The sequence below is a fragment of the Barbus barbus genome (genome assembly GCF_936440315.1).
Source record: "Barbus barbus genome assembly, chromosome: 29".
In the NCBI taxonomy this organism is placed as follows: domain Eukaryota; kingdom Metazoa; phylum Chordata; class Actinopteri; order Cypriniformes; family Cyprinidae; genus Barbus; species Barbus barbus.
The window spans coordinates 14518167-14542650 of NC_136757.1; the positions used below are offsets into that span (position 1 = coordinate 14518167).

Consider the following 24484-nt stretch of genomic DNA (forward strand, 5'->3'; position numbering starts at 1 on the left):
TATTTCCAAATTCATTTCTTTTTTATTAATCAAAAAGCCTGTCTAATTAATTGAGTTTTACAATTTTATCTGTACCAAATTCTGTTTTACATTATTTTCTGGATTCCATTTGAATTGTTCCATTAAATTTTAATAATAAAAAGCATCTCCAATTAATTGATTTTATATTAAAAAAGTATTTTTTCAGAAATACTGCACATTTACATTTTTCACCTAAATAAATTCGAAAAATTAGTCGATAGATAAATCTAAATAAAAATTGTTAGTGGCAGCCCTAATGTTAAACTGCTTTAAATGACTTTTTTTCCACATCAATCTACACTCCATACACCATATTGACAAAGCAAAAACAGAACTGTCACAGATTCGTAAATATATTTAATATAAAAAAACTGAAATAAGTACATTGCATAAGTAATCATACCCTGAACTAAATATTTAGCTGAAGAACCTTTACAGTCTCAAGTCTTTTTTGTTTGATGTGACAAGCTTCATCATCAGCATATGGCAATTATCTGCCATTCTTCACCTCACCTCTCAAGCTTTGTCAGGTTGAATGGGGGCAGATGCACATTTTCAGGTTTCTCCAGAAATATTTAATTGGGTTCAAGCTCAGGCTCTGGCTGGGCCACTCAAGGACATTCACAGAGTTGTCTATAATTGACTCTTGCTGTGTGCATAGAGTCATTGTCCTGATGGAAGGTGAGTCTGAGGTTCTGAATGCTCTGGACTAGGTTTTCATTAAGACTATCTCAATATTTTGGTGCATTAAGCTTTTCTTCTACTCTGATGAGTCTCTCAGTCCCTGCCGCTGAAAAACAGCCCCACAGCATGAGGCTGCTACCAGCACTCTTTACTTTTGGGATGATACTCTGCAGGTGATGAGCAGAGCTGGTTTTCTTCAAACATGATGTTTGGAATTTAAGTTCATCAGACCAGAGAATCTTGTTTCTCAGAGTCTGAGGGTCCTTCAGGTGCTTTTTAGCACATTCCAAGCGTGTTTTCATGTGTCTTACCTGAAGACAGGATTGAGGGGGTTTATGTGCAGTCATGGCCAAAAATATCGGCACCCTTGGTAAATGATAAAAGAATATGATTCCCATTCATATTCACAATTTTGAGCACTCCAGGGTGATTATGAACATGAAATTATCCAGCCATGTCTTCCTATTACACAGAAATATAAATAGGAGGGAAAACAAAGACCAAATTATCCATCACAATGAGAAAAAACAAAGAATATATTTCTGATGTGCAGCAAAAGATAACTGAGCTTCACAAATTCATGAAGTGGCTTTAAGAAAAGAATAAGAAAAAATTCCCATTTCCACCATCAGGGCAATAATCAAGAATTTCCAATCAACAGAAAATGTTATGAAACTGCCCGGAAGAGGATGTGTGTCTATATCGTCCTAATGCGCGGTGAAGAGGAGAGTTTGAGTGACTCTACAAGGACCACAGCTGGAGAATTGCAGAAAATAGTTGATTCTCGGGGTCAGAAAACCTTTTTTAAAAAAATGGTCTAACAGCACCTACATTACCACGTTGTTTGTGAGGGTTTCAAGAAAAATTCTCCTAGCTCATCCAAAAACAAACTCCAGCATATTCTCAGAAACGACTGGAACTTCAAATGGGACTGGCTTCTATTGTCAGATGAAACTATAAAATGAGCTTTTTAGCAGCAGACACTCATGATGTGTTATATACAGTGCCCTCCAAAAGTATTGGAACAGTAAAGACAAAATTTATCTGTTGTCTGTGGAGTCAAGACATTTACAAATATGATTAAAAGATGAATATGAGACAAAACTACAGAATGTCACATTTTATTATTGGGTGATTCAACACATAGATGTTTTACCAGCTAAGAAGTTCAGCACTTTTAGAGTTTCATCTCTCTATCTGATGTGAGCATAAGTATTGGAGCAGTTGCCTCACAGGTCTTTCTAAGTGATCAGCTGTGTCCTGTTGCATTAATTCTTCAGATATTAAAAGCAGGGAATGTGTCGTATCAGTTATATCCATTACTTCTTTATTTGAATCTTACAATTGATGATGACACACACAAACCAGGATGAAGATGAGGGAGCTAACTTTGAGAGAAAAGCAAGCAATTTGGATGCTACAAGAAAAGAGGAAGTCAGTTAGAGCTCTAGCAAAACCAAACGGCATGGAGAAATCAAGAGTTTGGAAACCACCAGCAACCAACAATGACCTGATCGGCTAGTTGATGACAGACAAATCATAAAAGCTGTGAAAATGAAGCCTAAAAGACGTGTCTGTAAAATCACCAACAACTTCCAGAAAGCTGGGGTGATGCTCTGACAATCGACTGTCCTCAGGAGACTTTGACACAGAATTACAGATGCTACACAGCAAGATGCAAACCTCTGACCAGCACCAAAAATAGAAAAGCATGATTAGAGTTTGCAAAAAAGCACAAAAGTGAGCCAGAAGAGTTTTGGAACTGTGTTTATGGACCGATGAGACAAAGATGAACCTTTATCTAATTAATGGGAAAGAAAAATGTGGAGGAAAAAAAAAAAGGGAACTGCAATAATCCCAAGCATACAGCCTCATCTGTAAAGCATGGTGGAGGTGGTGTCATGGCATGGGCATGCATGGCTGCCTCTGGAACAGGCCCTCTCAACTCTCAATGACTTAATGTATGATGACAGTAGCAGAATGAATTTGGAAGGGTACAAAACCGTGGAGATGATAGTGGACTTCAGGAGAAACCCCCCTGCTCTCCCCCCACTCACCATCATGAACAGCACTGTGACTGCAGTGTAGTCATTCAGGTTCCTGGGCACCACTATTTCTCAGGACCTGAAGTGGGACATACTCTATTGTGAAAAAGGCCCAGCAGAGGTTGTACTTCCTTCACCAGCTGAGAAAGTTCAACCTGTCACAGGACTTGCTGAAACCGTTCTACTCTGCTATCATTGAATCCATCCTCTGCACTTCAATAACTGTCTGGTTCAGCTCAGCTACTAAATCTGACCTCAGAAGACTACGGAGAGTAGTCCGGACTGCTGAGCGAATCATTGGTACAACCCTCCCCACTCTCCAAGAGCTGTACTTATCCAGAGTGAGCAAAAGGGCTGGTAAAATCTAGGGCTGTGTATTGGCAAGAAACTGGCGATACGATACGTATCACGATACAGGGGTTGCCATACGATATATTACGATTCTGTAAGCAAGGCGATATATTGGGATATTTCTTATTTTAGGAATAGGATGTATATTTTTTAGGAAAGCTGTCATTAAGAACACACCACCATATGCAAACCTTAGCAAAAAATAAATAAATAAAAATAGTTTAACCAGAACACACCGCAGAACACACTGGGATCTGCATTTGCAATAATCAGTCCCTATAACATTCAACATTATTGAACCACTTTTTGTGCAGTACTACGAGTAAAGGGGGAAACTCAAAACGAAACAACTGCCAAGTGCTTGCATGATTCTTTAAAATGCATTTTACGAAAACATACAAATATATATTTATAGACTCTGCTTTAAAGTTTCACAGTTTAAGTTTACAATTGTGACATGCAATGTCATAACATTTGATCTGAACAAAAAATGACATCTGCTTAATATCAATGAAAAATAAAGTGCTTGCAGGATTCCTAAAGAAAACAAAACAATTGTAAAACAATCAAATAAATACAGATGTTAAACTTTCTCAGAACTTTTCAACTTGGGTTTCACAGGTTTTTCAGTTTGTGTTTATGTTCCGCGTGGAATCGCCGAGACTGCGACGCGAGCACCGCCCCAACTGCACAAAACACCCCCGAATTACGAGAAAAAGCTGCAGCTGCACGGCGACTCTACCGCCCGCCGCACCCCGCGCAAAGGCTCTTCAACACGGGACGCGCAAATGGCGCCACACTTCAGTTTTGTACACCGAAACGAGAGCTGGAACAATTCTTTCATCCTCCATTACTGGCAGCGAACTATATTAACGCTAACATTAGTGGAGTGCCCTGATGCTAGTATTTCCTGTCACTGTTTAAGTTCAGAGATGAAGACTGCTCTCTAGCGGTCGGGATATGAACTCAAATCGAAACAACTGCCATGAAGCCTGTATGATTATTTTTTTTTTTAATATCGATATTCCGTTTTGGAGAATCGATACAGTATCGCCAAACAAAATATCGCGATACTCACGTGTGTCGATATTTTCATACACCCTTAGTAAAATCACTCTGGACCCCTCACATCCAGCACACTCCCTCTTTGAACTGTTACCGCTACAGAGCTCTGAGCACCAGAACGACCAGACACAGGAACAGTTTCTTCCCTCAGGCAATCCATCTCATGAACATTTGAACTCATAACAATAAACATGAAACACACAACACTATCATACTTTTTATTTTTATTTTACATACATACTTATTGCATTTCAAATTTGCACCTAACATACCTGTACATACTGAATTGTCTATTTTGTATATTGTGTGTGTGTGCTATTTGGCACATTGTCCATAATGGCTGCCCACTGCTCCAGGTGTGTGTTCACTACTGTGTGTACACTTGGATGGGTTAAATGCAGAGCACATTCCGAGAATGGGTCACCATACCTGGCCACACACCACTTCCCTTTCCCTTTTTGTATATTTATACATTATTTTATTTTTTATTGGGTCCTGTCCTGTTGCTGTCATTCTGTCGCACTGTGGAGCTACTGTCACTAAAACAAATTCCTCGTATGTGCAAACATACCTGGCAATAAAGCTCATTCTGATTCTGATTACCTACCAATATTCAAGAAAATGCCACCAGATTCATTGGGAAGTCTTCATATTGCATCAGGACAATGACCCAAAACACCCTGCCAGTTCAGTCAAGGAATTTATAAGGGCAAAGAAATGGAAAGTCTTAGATTCCCCAAGTCAATCTCCAGATTTAAATCCGATTGAAAATGAATTTCACCAGCTGAAGAAGAGAGTAAAGGCAGAAACTCCCCAAAACAAGCAACAATTGGAATTGGCTGCATTAAAGGCTGGGAAAAGCATTTCAAAGGATGAGACCAAGAGTCTGGTGATGTCTACGGGTCACAGACTCACTGCTGTGATTGTGCGCAAGGTATCTGCAACTAAATTTCATTCAATTTCATCATTTCATTTGTTTGTTCGCTCTCTGGCTGCAACATAGCATAAGCATTTCACTTCAGTCTGAGCACATACACATCTCTAAAGGAAAATTACAGTAAGGAGTAAAGTCATGCATATTAATTAGGTTTGGCAGACGTTTCATTGTAACATTCCTGGCGTATCACGTAATCTAATTAATATTCATGAGTAATGTCACAGCATGATTCGTAAATTCTCATCCTACTTCTGACAGTCAAAGATAAAGCTACACACAGTTGGGCCAAATGCTTTTCATGTGAATGAACAAACAAAGCTCAGATATTACCTATAAAATCCGCAGATTGGAGCGTGTCGACCCAGTGAGGTGAGGACGGCCAGTCTGTTCAGTTTGACAACAACTGACTCTCACGGCGTCCTTATTTTGCTCAGGCTAACTGCTGACATACATGTACTGGCATACTTTCCTAATTATCTAAGATAACGGTATAAACAGCATTCAATCTAATGAGAGATTTTCGCGGCATAGGAAGCTGTACAAATCTTTCTGAACTTCCCTCTCAGACACCTAAAACCGGATGTTGTCATCTGCTATTGGCTGCACGTCTCTAAAAGGGGCGGGGCAAACTGGACTGAAGCGTACATTATTCAGGAAAATACTGTTTCAAGTCACACACACAAAGCACACTTTCACTCTTTCATTATCATTTTCCTGAACCACTAAATGTACCAAATCTTTCAACCACATCACTGTTTGATAATATGTGATGGGAATTACATTTTATACGTTTTGGAATAAAATCACAGAAAGCGTCCTGCTCTTCAGTAACATCATAAACATAAAACAAGTATTAAAAAGTTTATTTTAGTTTCACTATATGCATATATTCCCACAGTTTAACGTTTCTTTTAAAAAAAATTATATTTCTATGATGGATTTCAATTGTTTAAGGCTAAAGATGTGATACAATGGTAACCAAATAATAATAATAATTATTATAATAATTGTTTAAAATGTCCAGAACCAAATGTCTAAAATCGACTCCCGGCACATACGCGCGTGAACCCACCCATTAATGTGCTTTCTGCTGCTTTAAATTGTTTTCGATTACGTCAATAAATGCACATTTTGAAATATCTGTGTATTGATTGATGCTTCTTCACATTCTCCTGCAGGAATATTGCAGCTGTTTTGCATTACACCGTTAGGTGGCACTGTTTAAAGTTGTTTCAAACTCTTAGTACATGAAACTACTGTTACAGGACCTCAGGGCTCTGTCCAAATTTAGTTAGATCTCCTGTAAAGTGGTTTAGATGGAAGATTAATCCTATCGGCCTGCGGACTATTATGTATTATTCACCAAATTCTCATATTACGCTGTTGTTTGGAAAGTTTTACAAACAAGAGCACATTCCAGTTTTGCTATGTAATTCATGAAAAACATGTTGTCAGGACTTCGCAGTTCTCTGATCTGTCAGATGGACGGATGATGTTGAGAGGCATCTGCTGCAGGCTGGACTCCTGCACCAAGAGCATGCGTGCGGTTTGAGACAATGCAGGAAAATCAGTGGATGCAGGTGGATGTATCTATTTTGAGCATTTAATGGGGACATCTGTTAACCCACTACTTTCAAAGCACGTTGCCTTATCATGGTACTCTTCTTAGAATTTTTACTGGAGTAACACTCTGATTTAGCATCTCTGATCTTTAAGGTTCTGACTTAAAAAGGATAGAAGTTGAGTATGAGGAAATTATAATCAGATTACAGAGCAAACAATAGCAAAAAAATAAAATAAAAATCATTATCAAACAATAGTAAAAAAAATATACATATAGGCTATATGTAAATGTAACTTTATAACAAAACATGAAATAAAATGTGATCTTAAGGGTTAAAAGCCAATTATATATATATATATATATATATATATATATATATATGTGTGTGTGTGTATGTATATATATATATATATATATATAATTTTATTTTTTTATTTACTTTCATTAATTTGTATTTTTTCCACTTTTTATTTTTTTGCACTATGATAATTCATGAAAATGGTATTTCAGAATAGGTTACCTAAACTCTTAATAATGGTCCAAAAATGCTGTTTGTGCAAAATATGAATTCATATTTATTAGCATTGTTTATATGTGTGTGTGTGTGTGTGTGTGTGTGTGTGTGGCATACAAATATATGCCATCTGAAATTTTCTTCTAAAATGAGCATTTTCTTTCAGGCTCCTATAATTATGTTAAATTATTTTTACAAATTTAAAATGCCTGAACTTCGTTCACATACAATCTCAACCAAGACCTAAACAATGTAATTTTACTGCGAACTTTTCAAAAGCTTTCACACTGTATATCAGAACTGATAACATTGTGTTCTAAAACTAACTTATAGGCTAAAGTCAAAGTGAACAGCTGTTCATATTGTGAATTGAAACACAAATATGTCCCTTGTATTTTATTCCATTGCTAATGAGAAACAGCGGATTGAAGCTATGCAAATATAGAAATTACAGCTGATTACCATCTAGGAAACACACTCAGGTGATGAGGTTCTTTCAATCGCATGACCTATGATATACAGTAAAAGAGGATCTCTTTGAGCTGATCTTGTCAGGAAAAGTGCACTCCTGCATAAATGTGAGATTGGCCCCTACAACACCGACTGCCTTCTCCTGTTTTAGAAGACCTGCATGAAAGACTGGTGCCAGAGGTAGAAAAGGGACAGGTGGTAAACCACTTGCAAATATACTCCATATATTCATTGCGCCTTACTCCAGTTTCCTCACCCCATTGAGGAGTTTTTCTTAGCCTGGAGATGGAAAGTTTTTGACCATCATCCACAGGCTCCCTCCCTCCTGGATGCAGCATGCCAATACATCACAGCTGAACAATACCAGCGGTAGATAAAGCATACCAAAAGATTCTTCCCAAGATGCCTTGCCAGAGAATATATCAGGTGTGATGTGGATGAGAACATGTGGCCAAACACAGAAGGTCAGGCAGATTAGAATATAATTTTTTTTTTTTTTTAATTCTTCTGTGGCTTTTTCCTGTTCATATATTTTGTATTTTCACATAATAAATTACAGCTATATTGCATTTTCTTTTCTTGCATTCTTGTTTTCTTTCTTGTTTTTCTAATGTCCTGTTGCAAATAAAGCCTTTACTGCAGCAATTCTGTCTCTGTCTCTCCCCTACCCCCCCATAAACCATTCATTCTATAAAGCTACTCTGAGATGGGTAACCAAAATACTGTACATGCATTTACTAAACCCATCAAAACAAAATTGTAGAGAGGCTTCAAAAGAAACTATAGTGTAAAACACAATCTATGATCAATGCAATATATTGTCTATTAAGGTCAGACCTGACACCTAAAATAATGCAGTTTCTGTAATTCCATTTGATGTTAGTGTTTTTATGATATTGCGCTATGATTGAGTAAATGTTCCTGTTGGAAGAGAACATGTGTTAGTGTTTTGGAATAATAATTTGATTTTGAGACATGTTTGCATGTTTGGTATGTAGTGTATTGTGTTAGTGTATTATTGTAATTTGTAGTTTGCAATGTGTGATTCTGAGCATGAAATGAACTGTTTTGTCAATTGTGTGTTGTAGGTGTGTTGGTGCATTAAGAGTTTGGGGAAATTGTTAGAGAAGTATTGAAAAAATTGTCATAGCGATTGTAAAAAACTGTAACAATGATAGCAAATGATACAAAATAATAAATGTTTATTGAGCAACAAATCAGCAAATTAATGATTTCTGAAGGATTGTGTAACACTGAAGACTGGAGTAAATGGCTGCTGAAAATTAATCTTCTCCATGACAGAAATAAATTACACTTCAAAATATATTAAAATAGTTATTTTAAATTAATTTTAAAAATTTTATATTTAAATTAAAGTAATTTTTCATGGCATTGCTGTTTTTACTGTATTTTATTAAATCAGTGTAGCCTTGGTGAGCATAAGACTTTTTTCAAAAAAACTTTTAAAAAGTCTTACCTTTGAACAGTAGTGTGCATATACAGTCGTGGTCAGAATTATTGGCACCCTTGGTAAATATGATCAAAGAAGGCTGTGAAAATTAATCTACATTGTTAATCCTGTTGATCTTTTATTTAAAAAAAATCACAAAAATCTAACCTTTCATTGGATAATAAGAATTTAAAATGGGGGGAAATATCATTATGAAATAAATGTTTTTCTCTAATACACATTGGCCACAATTAACGGCCCCATTTTATTCAATACTTTTTGAAACCTCCATTTGTCAGTTTAACAGCTCTAAATTTTCTCCTATAATGCCTGATGAGGTTAGAGAACACCTGACAAGAGATCAGAGACCATTCCTTCATCCAGAATCACTCCAGGCCCTTTAGATTCCCAGCTCCATGATGGTGCTTCTTCTCTTCAGTTCAACTCACTCATTTTCTACAGGGTTCAGGTCAGAGGACTGGAATGGCCATAGCAGAAGCTTGGTTTTATGCCCAGTGACCCATTTTTGTGTTGTTTTTGAGGTTTGTGTTTGGATTATTGTCCGGTTGGAAGATCCAAACATAGCCCATTATAAGATTTCTAACAGAGTCAGTCACTTGTTGATTTTTTATCTGTTGGTATTTGATAGAATCCATGATGCCATGTGTCTAAACAAGATGTCCAGGACCTCCAGCAGAAATATAGGCCCACAACATCAAAAATACAGCAGTATATTTCATTGTACACATGGGGTACTTTTTATCCCTGTGTGCACCAAACCCATCTTGAGTGTTTGCTGCTAAAAAGCTTTTTAGTTTCATCTGACCACAGAAGCTAGTTCCATTTGAAGTTCCAATCGTGTCTTGACAACTGAATATGCTGGAGATTGTTTTTGGATGAGTGAGGAGAATTTTTCTTGAAACCCTCCCGAACAACGTGTGGTGATGTAGGTGCTGTTTGACATTTTTTTAAAGGTTTTCTGACCCCGAAACTCAACCTTTCTCTACAATTCTCCAGCTGTGGTCCTTGAAGAGTCTTTGGCCACTCAAATTCTCCTCCTCACCATGCATTAGGACGATATAGACACATGTCCTCTTCCAGGCAGATTCGTAACATTTTATGTTGATTGTAAATTCTTAATTATTGCCCTGATGGTGGAAATGGGAATTTTCACTGCTCTAGCTCTTTTCTGAAAGCCACTTCACTAATTTGTGAAGCTCAATTAACTTTTGCTGCACATCAGAAATATATTCTTTGGTTGTTTTCATTGTGATGGATGACTTTGTTTTCCCTCCTATTTATATTTCTGTGAAACAGGAAGCCATGGCTAGATAATTTCATATTCATAATCACCTTGGAATGCTCAAAATTGTGAATATGAATGGGAATATACTTCAGAGATATTTTACTCATAAGAATTTCTAGGGGTACCAATAATTGTGTCCAACGTGTATTTGAGAAAAACATTTATTTGATAATAAGATTTTCCCCCATTTTCAATTGTTTTTGTTCAATGATAGGTTAGAATTTTGTGATTTTTAAAAATAAAACATCAAAAGGATTAATAATGTAGCTTTATCTTCAGAGCCTTCTTTGATCATATTTACCAAGGGTGCCAATAATTCTGACCACGACTGTATGTGTAGTTTTATTAATATTATTATTATTTATTATTTTTATTCTGATTTATTATTATTCTTGTTCTGACAGTTGAACGTGTTTGTTACACAGAAGTCTTCCACATTTCATTCCCCTATAACTTACCCATGGAAAAGTTATCAGGCATTCAGGATAGTTAGATGATGTTATGCACATATTTCTATTAGGAGGTGACTGGGCAGTCACAGTAAAGGTAAATACACTGAGCCTCATACAATGGGAGGACTGTTTAAGGTCAGCAGAGAGCAAGATCTGGAGTCCACCGCATACCAGCAGAAAGAAGTCAGGGGTCTGTGCATGCGGCTGTCCCCCAGGAACCAAAAACAAATGCACGGAGGTTCCAAGTCATGGAGCTGGTTTAGGGGAACAAGGTTTCCTCAAGGCCACCCCAGCAGATGCAGAGCAGACGAATTACAACAGTTGTTTAAATAGAGGTAATGGTACCAAATGTGTACGTATGTTACATGTATGTCGTAATGCAATGTGGACAAAGCGGGATATTGGAAAAAATAATGTGTTCTTGGGAGAGGTTGGTGAGGCAGAGGCTATAACTTGGGGAATGTGTTTAAAGTGGGCTAGTGGCTCCAGATTAGCGCTCACCACCCCTGTGGTTTTCCCCTGTGCGTGCGTGTGCGTGTACGTGTGTGTGTGTGTATGCGTGTGTGCGTGTGTGTGTGTGTGCGCATGTGTGTGTTTTTCTTAGAGTTGGGTGGTGCCTCTGGCTCACTTACCAAATGGAAAGGCTGCACAGAAAAACCTCTATGCACACTACCAAGTCAAACAAATATTTATTGCAATAATTCATTTTAATCATTCGTGTGTGAATGCATATAAAATGTTCAACAATAACACAATTACTCTGGGCATTTTTCTTGGATTAATTATGAATTATGCACACTGGCCACTGATTCTCCGATAGAGATGGTCTAACTGCAAAGTACACTCTTAGAAAAAAAAAGGTACAAAACTGTCACTGTGGCAGTAGTTTCTAATACACACTTTAACTGGACACACACAGTCACAGTATGTTTATTCTCCCGAAAGTAAATTTGGGTCAGTTCGGGCCAGATTCCTTTGGTCATTACATAAAAATACATCTGGTCTGATCGGAACTTCTTTGGTCATCCAAATAGAAATAAAGAACAAACAGAAAAATGTGGTTTAATGCCTAGGCTTGAAACCATGTGTGTTTTTCCCTGAGCTTAAAATGGTCGATCATGAGGTAGGGGGATAAGAGAGTTGTTGAATGTGGGAAAACAGGAGCCAATGTGAGAAAATAGCAAGGACGGAGGGGACCGAAATGATGGAGAGGGGTATTGGTAGAAGGCTGCCATGTCCAGTGCTGAGATCACTAAGTGGGTGGTAGGTGCAGAGCTTCCCTTTGGCCAAATCATGTGAAACACTCATATCTTCCAAGCAGTTTGACTGGGGTAGGATGTCAACCGCTGAAGCCTGTCTGCGAGCCAGAGACCGAGCTCTGCACAGATGGTAGTGCTGACAAATTAGTTCAGTTCAGATCCAGACCAGTTTCATTTCTGTACATGGCAGCGGGTCTCTTAACCACTTCTTGCCCGACGGGGCTGGAATGATCGTTCTTTCCACTTTTTTCGCTGAATGGTCTGTTTCCAAGTCAGGTCCCAAAATCTGGGTTTGTAGTTTTACATGCGATGCAGTTACATGTTGAATATATGACTCCCCATACAAAACGGCAGAGTTCCCTCCGATCTCTTTATTTATATTGAATGAAAATGTGCTGGCTGCCTGCATTACTGCCGCCCACATGAACCAGAATCCAAGCCAGCTGGCTTCAGGCTGGATCCTAACTCACAGAGAACAGAAGCACACAGACAAGGTGTGGCCAGACCAACCTGGCTCTCCTTGGGTTACCATGCTTTGGCTAGGAACGAACTTTCTCTTGCCACTATCCTCCCCATTGCCTTCATTTTGATAGCAGCTTCTGATTGCTCTTAGATAGAGCTATATGATATGAAATGAATAATGACAACAAATGAGAATGTTTCTTCTTAGAAAATTATAATATAATTGGCCTTTTATAAGTTTATAGACTCCTTGTTTTCTATTGGTCAGTAGTGCACAGATAGTCCCGCCCCCAAAAATGATGCCATTGGTCGAAGCAATGGCGCTTTTTATACATTTCAATCAAACCAGCCTTTGAATGGATTACTTACAGTTGTCTTTGCATATTAATTGGAATATTGGAATATGAGAAAGCATTCTAATATTAAAGAAATTAAGGCTCATTTATGCCAATGATGCTAACTATAACATTAACGAAAACTGTGAAGTTTTAATAATCGTTGTAATTCTGTAATTATACGTCAGTCCACGCCACAACCATAAGATAATGACACAGTTTCAGAATCCACCCAACTTGAAAACCTCAAGCATTTAAAGTGGCAGACGACATATCAGAAACACATGCTCAAAATAAACAGAACATTATTGTGTTATTGTGGACACTAATATAGTTATCGTTCTTAGTGTGAACGGGGTTTAAGTAAAAAAAAAAAAACATTCATTGTAATTCTGTGAGAATAAGGAAGTCCACCCCACAATCATAACATTAATAAAACAGAAGAAGGATATCACTGGAATCAGTTTTTAAAAAAATCTGTTTCAAAAAATGAAAGACAAAAACATTTGTAGCCAATCAGAATCCACCTTAAGCATTTAATAACAGTGATGTTGTCTGCCAACATCACTGTTATTGTGGACGCTAATATAGTTATTGTTATAGTTATCAATCTTGGTGTGAATGTGCCTTCACACATGTAAAGTGATGGTTTTAACTTGTGTGTCACAGAATAATTGGTTGCGTAAAGAGAGAATGGTAGTGTGTTCATGCCAAACATAGAAAATTGTTCAATCAAGTTCATAGTTTGGCATAACTTGTATTTACATAATCAAGACATGAAGCACCAAAAGTGTGCACACCTCACATGTTGCACGAGAGAACAAAACACAGCGTGACCTGCATAGTCTGGTTCACAAACAAATGACTCCTACAATTTGGTCGTTTAAATGAATCATCTCAAACGTAGGAGCTGCCGGTTTAAATTAGTCTGACAAATACTCCACTGAATGAAATCACAGAATCTGTCAGAGCAGCTACTGAAGCAACATATGACTCACTAACCCACTGTTCTGTCGGAAGAGCGTCGGAGTCAAATTGCGTAGGCTACTATGTTCATCCGATGACAAATTAGCATTGGAAGCGAAACAAATGTTTAATGGCTTTAAACACAGAAAGTAATATCCAAGTTCAGCTCGAAGAGAGCAAAAGCAATTAGACAATAAAAAATGGTATCAAGAGACTGGAACATCTTTCTGCAGGGAGATGAAAAAACAGATGTCCTGTCTTGCTCAGAATTCATAAATCTTGTGTGGAGGAATCTGCTGTCTGTTTCTGGGGGAGCGATCTACGGCTCACTCCTCATTACTCAATAGTGTGATCACATGGGAAATGGCTTTGTGTTAAAATCCATGCTCAGTATCCCTTGATGATAATGGTGCTGGGAGATTGAAGAATGAGGTGGGTTTTCTTCTATGCACTGCCTAGAAATGGTAGAGAATCACAACTATGAACAAATATTAATTAATGTCTTTTAAATTACACTTTACATTAAATTACCCAAGCTAATAAGGCTTAAAGTAAACATTTTCCTTCTTTTGTTTGTTATGTTTATTTTTTTTATTTTATTTAAAAGGCAAACTGTACATGAAAAGAAACAAAAACAAACAAACATACATGAATACAAAAACAACAATGGACTGCATGACTGTACGAGGAGAAAAGAGCAAACAACTGAAGCAGAAACAACAGAATTATCAGTTAGGATCAGGGAGAATTACTTTTCATAAAGGGATGTACATGCAATTCTGTTAGCATTATCACCATTTCTGTCTAAAATGGAAATATTTACATTTCTTCAAACAGCTATCAAAACACCTTTAGTTTTATTATCAGTCGCAGCAAAAGAGACCACCTCGTAATATTTATTATTGCATCTATAAACATCATCCATCCACAAATGAGCTTTCTGGATCAAAGCAATGTCAAACTTTTTTCATCGCAGTAGTTATAAAAAACTTGTCCGTTTATGGAGGCCATTTAAACCATTGATATTACAACTTATTATATTAATTTCAGTCATTACTATCAAACAAATAAGTGAACTGAACATATGAAAGAAAGTTATACCACTGCAAATGAATTAACTCAAGTCTGCCTTTAAAAACTCATTAACATAAAGAAACCCCCCCCCATAAAACTTTTACAGACTGGGGTAAAAACCCCAGGCTGCCACCCTCCCCTGTATTAATCAGTGACATTAACATGACAGCCAGTACCATTCTTTAGAACACCGCCATTAGCCCTATTAGAATTCACACGAGTGATAAAGTGGGGTTTAAAAAAAAAGTATGTATACTTTCCATAACGAGGAAATAAACATAAATAATTGTATCATGCACATTGAAAACTGTACATTATTGATACCAAGTTTCCTTGCTTACATGAAGAACTGCCAGAAGCGATTGACACATGAATTTCTAGATCAGTAAATCAGAAGTCGAGTCAGTCTGTATTATTATCAAACCCTTATGCCACGTCCATCCCAGGAGAATGAGGAACGGGAATTGACGCGCTTCGTCCGGTGAGTGCATTAGTTTGGTCTCGCCGTGTTTCATGACGATCTTCAGAGTAGCTGGATACTGAAGAAAGGTCTGCAGACCTGCCTCTTTCAATTCCTTCCATATTGCACTGAAGGAGCTCCGCTTTTAGGGCAGTCGTGGCCATAATGGATAGAGAGTTGGACTTGTAACACGAAGGTTGTGGGTTCGAGTCTCAGGTCCGTCAGGGATTGTAGGTGGGGGGAGTGAATAACCAACACTCTCTCCACCCTCAATACCACGACTGAGGTGAGACCCTTGAGCAAGGCACCGAACCCCCAACTGCTCCCCGGGCGCTGCAGCATTGGCTGCCCGCTGCTCCAGGTGTGTGTTCACTACTGTGTGTACACTTGGATGGGTTAAATGCAGAGCACAAATTCCGAGTATGGGTCACCATACTTGGCCACACACCACTTCCCCCTTTCCCTTTTCTTTGCCGTCGCAGGAGAGAAGTCGGGGAAGAAGCTCAACATCGCACTGTCACCCACTTTCACAGGACCGCGGCGTCTTGCTTCATTAATTCCTGTCGTTGTAGCATAACAGTTTGAAGAGAAACACTCGTGGTTTGGAGAGATCCGTTGAAGCTAGGGAGTAAACTCGATACGCGCGTTCGATTTCGATATCTTTGCCTGCAAGTGATGGGATCCAAATCGGCAGAGACCGTTTCAGAAAGCCGATCGGGTTATCCTTCTCGGCCCCTTCAGGCAGTCCGAGCAGGCGGAGATTACTGCGTCTGCTGCGGTCTTGTAAATCAGTCACCTGCTGCTCGAGGGCATCCAGATGCACAGTGTGTTCGCCGTTCACTTTTTTCTGCTCTCTCTGTTCCCCGATTAAAAAAAGTCAACTTTAGAGCATATATTCTGGATTGTAGTCATATGAGAGGCGAATTCGGTGCGCATTGCTGCTAATTCAGCCTTCAAAATGTCCTCAAATCGCTTTATAGTGATCGCCATGTTGTCTTCAATGTCGGCTTGGCCCGCCGCAGCTATGTTTGGTTTTCTTCTTAATTGGCGAGGATGATGGTGAGAGATAAGCGAGTTTCCGACTGTGTAACATCTCCACACCAACGACAAACAACAAAACTAATGTGCGACTTGGCTCATGAAAGCGTCACGTGATCCCCCTTGTTTGTTTTGTTTCTTGTTAACAGCTTACCCTGTTGAAAAATCCAGCATATGCTGGTTAGGTCATTTAGGTATGTTTTGAAGCATGGCTGCTGGTTTGAGCTGGTTTAAGCTGGTCCTTAGCTAGTCATGAGCCAGTCATAAGCTGGTCCTAAGAAACTAGCTCATGCTCAGGACCAGCTTAAACCAGCACATGACCAGCTTAAACAAGCTCAAACCAGCAGCCATGCTTCAAAACATACATAACCAGTATATGCTGGATTTTTCAACAGGGTAGCTAGTTTTATGAAAAGCTATTTCGTATTATCTAGAATAAGATATCAAGAATGTTTACGATCCTGCACAAAACCTTATGTGAATTACACATTGTCCCTCAAGAAAAATTGTATAATAATAATAATAAGTTTTATTTATATAGCGCCTTTCCAGAGCTCAAGGACACTTTACAATAAACATCAGAAATGTGAGGTAAACATCAAACAGTAAAAAAAAAAAAAAGAACATCAAATAATATACAACATAAGACAAAATAAACAGAAGTTAACTAAGAAAGATAACATTCTGAAAACAAGTGAGTTTTGAGCAGCGATTTGAATTCCGACAGGCTATTGGCAAGACAGAGTGATCTTGGTAGAGAGTTCCATAATTTAGGGGCAACAACACTGAATGATCTGCCACCCATGGGAGAGAGGCGATACCAAGGGACAGCGAGAAGGCGAGAATCATGTGATTGTGGGTGGTGTGTCCTCAAAATACATTTGAACCGGGGGCATCACTTGATTAGATTTTATAATAAATTGAATGGATTTCAAGCTAGGAACTAAAGGGGATTTATGAAGGCAGAAACTGACATGAAAATGTTCTGATGTGTACTGAAGAGTATACATAATAACATTTTGCACCTTTAGTGCATAAAAGTTAAAAAAAATAATGGTTTTAAAATGTTTTATAATGGACACTTCATAAAATGATTACCTGGGAATCTCTCATACACGCAAGAACTATCCATGAAAATTTGCACAGATTTTTGTGTTGGTTTATTTCTAAGAGTTTGTATTTTATGCAAAGCTTTTTTAACAGCAACACTGTTAATTCTGTGAAAATACGGCATGTACTGTGTTAATATGAAGGAATTTTTTATATTGATTTTTTACTTGTATTTTGAATTACGCATTGCACTTTGTAGTGTTTTAGGGTTGAAGGAAATGTACATAAATTAAAGATGAATATTTTGGGGAAATTTTGCAATTATTTAGATAGGACAGTGTAATGACAGGAATGAACGAGAGAGGAGGGATGGGATCGGGAAAGGTCCACGAGCTGGGATTCGAACTTAGAAAGCCAGTAGCGCAATGGCGTTGTATATCAGGCGCTGCCCACAAGGCTATCAGCACCAACAATTTAACAGAAATTATAATAATTTTCCAGGTCTGCCGGGACATTTTCCGGATTTTTTTCTTAAAGGGATAGTTCACCCAAAAATTTAAATTCGGTCATTAATTACTCACCTTGTGTTGTTCCAAACCCGTAAACCTTCATTCATCTTTGGAACACAAATGAAGATTTTTTTTTTTTATTAAATCCAAAAGATTTCTGACCCTGCATAGACAGCAATGCAACTGAGACGTTCAAGGCCCAGAAAGGTAGTAATGACATGGTAGTTGCGTTGTTGCCTATCAGTCAAATCTGACTCCTACTTTTTTTTTATGAATCTTTGCAAATTGTCTTTCCTAAAAACGTGCTAGTTAGCCAGTTTCGCGGCTAAAGTAAACCATGCTGGAAGAGAGGGGCGGGGTCAGCACAGCTCATTAGTATTTAAAGCAACATGAACTAGAATGGCTTGCTACAAACAGAGCTGATTTTGACGGGGTAAAGAGTGTTTTTTTTTTTACTCTGCCATTGAGAAATTTTAACCAACGTATGTTATAGACTTTTCATTAAGACCCTAAAGAATCATGTCAACTTGTGGAAAATGGGCATCCGATGACCCCTTTAAAGTGTATAAAGATTCATTTCCGTGCTGTAACAACTTTTTGAAATATTAAAATTAAAAAAATTAATTATTAGTGCCACGTGGCCAAACATGCACATACTGTATAAGACAGTAATGCAGTGCACTCTTCATAAAGCTCACTTCTCGTACACTGCTCTTTGGAGTGCACCGGGCACAGTTATGCTCACTTTTTAAATGAATTTCCCTCTAGATCTTATTTGTTCTGTTTGTTGGGTTTATGAGAGCTGAGGTCTCTAAGCCATGTGTAAATGAGATGGTGTGTGTTTTCATGCTCATGGAATGGTATCATCTGAGGTGAAAATTAAAAAGGTTTGGTTGCTGTCTTTGTTGTTGGCTATGGAGTTAATTGCACTTACATAGCTCTTTGTCCTCCCTGACAAGATTCTGCCATTCTCAATGATCAGAGGGGGATTGTACTAGTTGAGGACTAATGGTTAGCACACCAGGATGAATAATGATCATCTGCTCTTAATTTAAATCTCCACTGAGGTCTTTATTAGTCTTTAGATTTAGGTTAATATGCATCGTATGAAGCGATTCCTCTGCCTTTTCTCCTTTCTCTCCATTCTCTTCTTCAAGGGTTCTCAGCTGATGGGTTACACACATATTAATATCTAAAATTATTTATTGTAAAATAAACAAAAGTACCTGTAAAATCAAACATCCTCAAGTTTATGCCAACATTCCTTCACTTCTTTTTTTCACTTTCCACATGCAATGATTTGCCAATGTTTTGTGTTGTTTGTTTTTTGACACGGAACAGGAAATATTGAATACTTAAAAAAAAAAAAAAAAAACACAGGGATGCATAAATCATCTTCACACTGACATTTTATGTTTTTGCCTTTCGCCAAACTCTGAACTGTTAAAAAGTGTGAAAGCTCCACAATTTCTACCCTCATAAATGAATTTATGTAGACCTACAAATTTTAAAGAGGCAGTTTGTTAAGTCTCCATGCTCTCAGTGTTGATGGCAGCCAATTGTAAGTTATTGAGAGGTTTCATATAGAGATGGTCACCTTCTGAACCGCTTTACTGCAATTCCAAGCATTTTTTCAGCGTAGTCCTTTATTTCTCATTGAGGAAATAAGGGATTCATTGGGGAAGAAGGGAATGCTCTGTGACCAATCTGAAACAGAGAATGCTTATATTCTTGTTTACAAACTGAATTGTTTTTTACAGAGATTCCCAGTGAGGCCTTTCCTGCAAAGTTTATCATGTTTTAAAATGAGATTCACTCAGTAAACACAATAATAATTTTTTATTTCGCAATGTTTGCCCATACAAAATTTGCCATCACAATGCTAAAGTGTATTTCTTTAATGTGACATTAGATACGTTCTTTAAGTCTATGGATTTAGGCATGCAATGATATTACAATTCTATGTGTTACCCATTATTTTAATGTTATGGATGATAATACAATTCTTTAGAATTTTGTAAATGAAAAATTAAACACTACAAAAAAATTTAAAAAATAAAATGACGTCTTTTTAAACTATACAAGTAAATGATATTGCACAGTATTTTTTTTACATTTTTTCCAAAGATTACATTATAAATAATTACATAATGTCAAATAATGTATTAAAATAAATGTAATAATTACAAATAAATCAGTAGTATTTGTTAAATATTAATTTGAAGAACTTATTAGTTAGGGTTAGGGGTTTGTTAACCGTCACATCTCATATTAAAGTCTGAGATGAATCAACTTAAAAAGGCTGTTTTATAACATCTTGCACTGATCAGTCTATATCCTATTTGGGCTAAACTTGTCTGCGTGTCTGATTGTGTGTGTGTTGGATGAGGGTGGATTATGGGGGATTCAATCAGCGGAGCTGGGGTGCACTCTCTTTGATTAAAGTAAACGTATTGGCCTAACACAAACAAGCATGGAGCGAGAGTCTGTGCCAAAATACAGATGGACTGACAGAGCAATCGGAGAGAAACAGCTTGCAGTGGTAAAACGACCAGATCCAGATTCATGGCTACACTTTTGACATCACGGTCCCACTTCTCTCCGTAGAGCTGTCTCGCATGGCGCAGTCACACTAAATTAGCAAAATCTGATACAAGTTTCCAAACACTTCAAACAAATAGCTTAACAGTTCAGTGACAAGTAGTGCTGGGGAATATAACCCTACCCGGCACACGGAGATGCTATCTTCTTTGAATAGAGCTGCTTATGAAAATGACATGAATTGCTGATAACTACACCACTGATAACTAGGGCTTAGAGATTTGTAAAGTATTCATTATATATTCACAATAAATTTCCTGGTGATTTAAAATTGAGTTTTGAGTTTTGCCCCTTTAAGACAAAAAGTATTTAGACAGTTTCTGGCTGTCATTTTTTTTTTTCGATTAATATTCAAACTGTCCATATCAATGAATCAATTCAACAGACTGGACCTTTGAATCATTTGCTTCGTCAGTAGAAACGTGTTCTTCAAATCTCTCCATATCATTTTTCCATATATTTCTGTTATAATGTCCTGATTAAGTGTCATAAAAATATAAATACTTAAATATTGGACTATTTATCATAATGTGAATTTGAGGAGTTAGTTTGAGTATAAACTTTCCATTTCACTGAAACCATTAAACTGTTTAAAACTCTGATTTAGTTATTTTTGAGTGTCATCACTCAAAAATAAATAAATTGTAAATAAAAAAATCTCCACATGGCAATTTATGTTTTTGTACAATATACACTAATGTTCAAAAGTCAGTAAAATGTTTTCATGTTCTTGAAGGAAGTATCCTATGTTAACTAAGGCTGCATTATTTGCATCAAAATACAGTAAAAACAGTATTACAATTTTAAAAAGCTGTTTTAATATAATTTCAAATGTAATTTATTCCTGTGATGTAAAAACTGTATTTTCATTATCCCAGTCTTCAGTGTCTTTTGTAATATTAGAAATGTCTTTACCTGTTACTTTTGATCAGTTTTGATCCTTGCTGAACAAAAGTATTAATTAAAAAAAAACAAAAAAAACAAATCAAACAATAAATATTTGCTTTCTAATATTCTGTTCTTTCTTAGATTTAAACATTCTTAATGAAAATGGCAACTGCTGCTTGGTTAGTTGCATGAATTTACATACAGTACATTTCTTCGCTAGTTGTCACCCTTTATGAGACTTACAGTATGTTTAAGTTTGGTGTTCCTCTGTCATAAATGTAACAATTCACCATCACTCTTACTGCACAATCAAGGTGTGGGGAGGCACATGACTATCTCTTCAGATTGTGCATTAGATTGTACGCCTGTGCACATCCCTTTAATAACTGACCAAGACTTTGACTTGAACATGTTTTCAATTAGTACCTAGTGTTTAACACCCACACCGAGCTCCATGTCGCTGATGGAGAACATAGATGGCAGACTGTTCACATACCTCCACCCAGTGAAGTTGAATCATTTGAAGCTAATGCTGGATATTTGGCACACGGTGCACTGTGGGTAAACGTCAGCACGTATATGAAGAACACTGTGGCCTCAGTGTGGTGTGGTCTCTCAGGTCCAGCGTTTCAAGCTGATTTCTGAGTAATTACTCTGTTAGCTTTTGGCATGTGATCGTGATGGCCTTGCTGCTGTTTCCTTTCCATGGCACACTCAAGGTCACATCAAGCCAAATCGTTCCACTGAACGACAGAGGAACAGCACATAAGATCGTTGAGACACTTCAGGGGCTGTATGTTTGATTTGGTTGTATTTTGATGATCTTTACATTTTACTCACATTATATTGAACAATCAAACCAAGATATGCTCTTCAACATATGGATTCAAACTATTCAACAATTTAAATATACTTCTAATACACAGTGGCCCCAAAGTGTATTTGGACACTAAAGTCACACTTAAAAATGTATTAAATGAATTACTTTTAACCAACTGGTCCCAGGGTTCTTTTTAGTGGATGAAGTCAGTTCCCCTCAGGTTCACACAGGTGTTCTAGCAGCGTCACCACAGATGGAGTTCATCACATTAACTATACACATGTTCCACTAACATCTGACAACCAGAAATTGCCTAAATTTTGTCTTAAAGGGTATATGCCAAAAAAAAACAAATAAACACATTCTGTTATGTACTCATCCTCATGTCATTCCAAACCTGTAAGAATTACTACGAAGAAAGTCATAAATAATTGGAATGACACAAGGGTGAATAAATGATAACAAATTTGCAATTTTGGGTGTAGTATCCCTGTTTAATGTATATTGAATTAGCTTTTTTTTTATACCTTCAGTTTTCATTATAACTGTTACGTTTTAGTAATTTTGTCATGTATTTGTCAACATTTATTTTGTTTCTCATGTCTCATGCCTCATGTCATTCCAAATCTGTAAGAATTGTTTTTCCTTCTTCAGTGAAAATGTCTCAATGCCGCTCCACTGAACACAGTCATAAATGTTTGGAATGACATGAGGGTGAATAAATGTGGGTGAACTATCCTGGTATATATAGTAATTTTGTAATTATTGTCATGCATTGGTTCAACTATAATTTTAAGCTACGAGTATACTTTTTGAAAACAAAACTAACAACTTTGTTCAATTTTTCTTCTCTTTCATGTCAGAATTCAACGCACGTTCACGAGTGTAGAATGTTTGTTGATATTTTTGTCATGGTACTCGATGTGGTGGAGACTGAGAAGAATTGTTGAATAAAGTTGTTTTGTTTTTTCTTTGTGCAAAAAAAATATCGGCATAGCTTCATAAAATTAAGGTTGAACCACTGATGTCACATGGAGTATTTTAACAATGCCCTTATTACATTTCTGGGCCTTGAACGTGTCAGTTGCATTGCGGTCTATGGAGGAAAAGCTCAGAAAGCTCTTGGATTTCATCCAAAAATCTTCAATTTGTGTTCCGAAGATGAACAAAGGTCTTATGAGTTTGGAACAACATGAGGGTGAGTAATCATGACAGAATTTTCATTTTTGGGAACTATCTAATATATTTAATCTAATATTTATATTTTATTTGAAACTGCAGCTTTCGGTTTTCTTCCGATTTCAGTTACTGAAGACACTTTTTAATAGTTTTAGTTTTAGCTAACAATAACTCTAATGCGACGACATTCATAAAGTTATAAGCGCAACCGAAGTGTCTAAATACTTTTTGGGGCCACTGTAGACACATATAGGGGACAAAGTGGGAGTAAATAAGAGGTGGAGAGTCACTCCCCTTGACTCCGTGTGAGCTCCTCAACACCTGTTCCTCATTAGGTCTCTGTCCCTGTGCCAGAATCAATACGGCAGGATGCTAGAAAAAATCTGACTGCCATTTGTGAATGGACAGAGCATTATCGAATTCCAAATTATTTACAAACAAGGGCCTCTCCTCATTACTCTTCCTCCCGCCCGTTCAGTCTTGGGGCCCTCTGCATCTAAAGCTGAAAAAGCAAGTTTTTCCCTCCATCCATCCCAGCCTTGTGAAATCAGATGCCCTAATTTTATTTGGATTAGCAGGATATTGTGTTCACACAACACTTTCAAATACACATGAAAGCATTTAACTTTTTTCCTAAACCTTCACACTCGCGTCTCTCTTCCTCGCCCTTCAGATGACGTATATGTTTCCATAGATTGCTGCATATTTGCTGGCAAAGACAGACTAGTTAAACAAAAGAGGGAAGATTTTCAGGGAGGGGACATCAGAGCTCCGCAGGAGTTATAGAAACCTGGGAGAGAGAGGAAAAAATGTTGCGTGGCAATGTAGCGTAAGTTTGTCATCTTTACAATAAACACATCTACATCACAGCAGTGTAAACATGTGGTTGGGATTGGAAAGCAGGGAGAGAGAAAGAGAATCGGTCGAGCGGAGTGAGTTCTGTATAAGCATTACGAGAGATCTTGGCCTTGGCTTGTGCTTCA

The 24484-nt window shown here is 37.4% G+C and overlaps 1 protein-coding gene across 1 annotated transcript in view; it reads right to left on the reverse strand.

Moving 5' to 3' along the window:
- Window positions 1–5675, reverse strand: part of LOC306849087 (Fanconi anemia group C protein-like) — a gene marked incomplete at its 3' end in the record, with an annotated part of 34588 nt that extends 28913 nt beyond the window's left edge. Inside the window, exon 1 of the mRNA XM_079383943.1 lies at window positions 5434–5675. The remainder of the gene's footprint in view (window positions 1–5433) is intronic.
- Between the last annotated feature and the right edge of the window lie 18809 nt (window positions 5676–24484).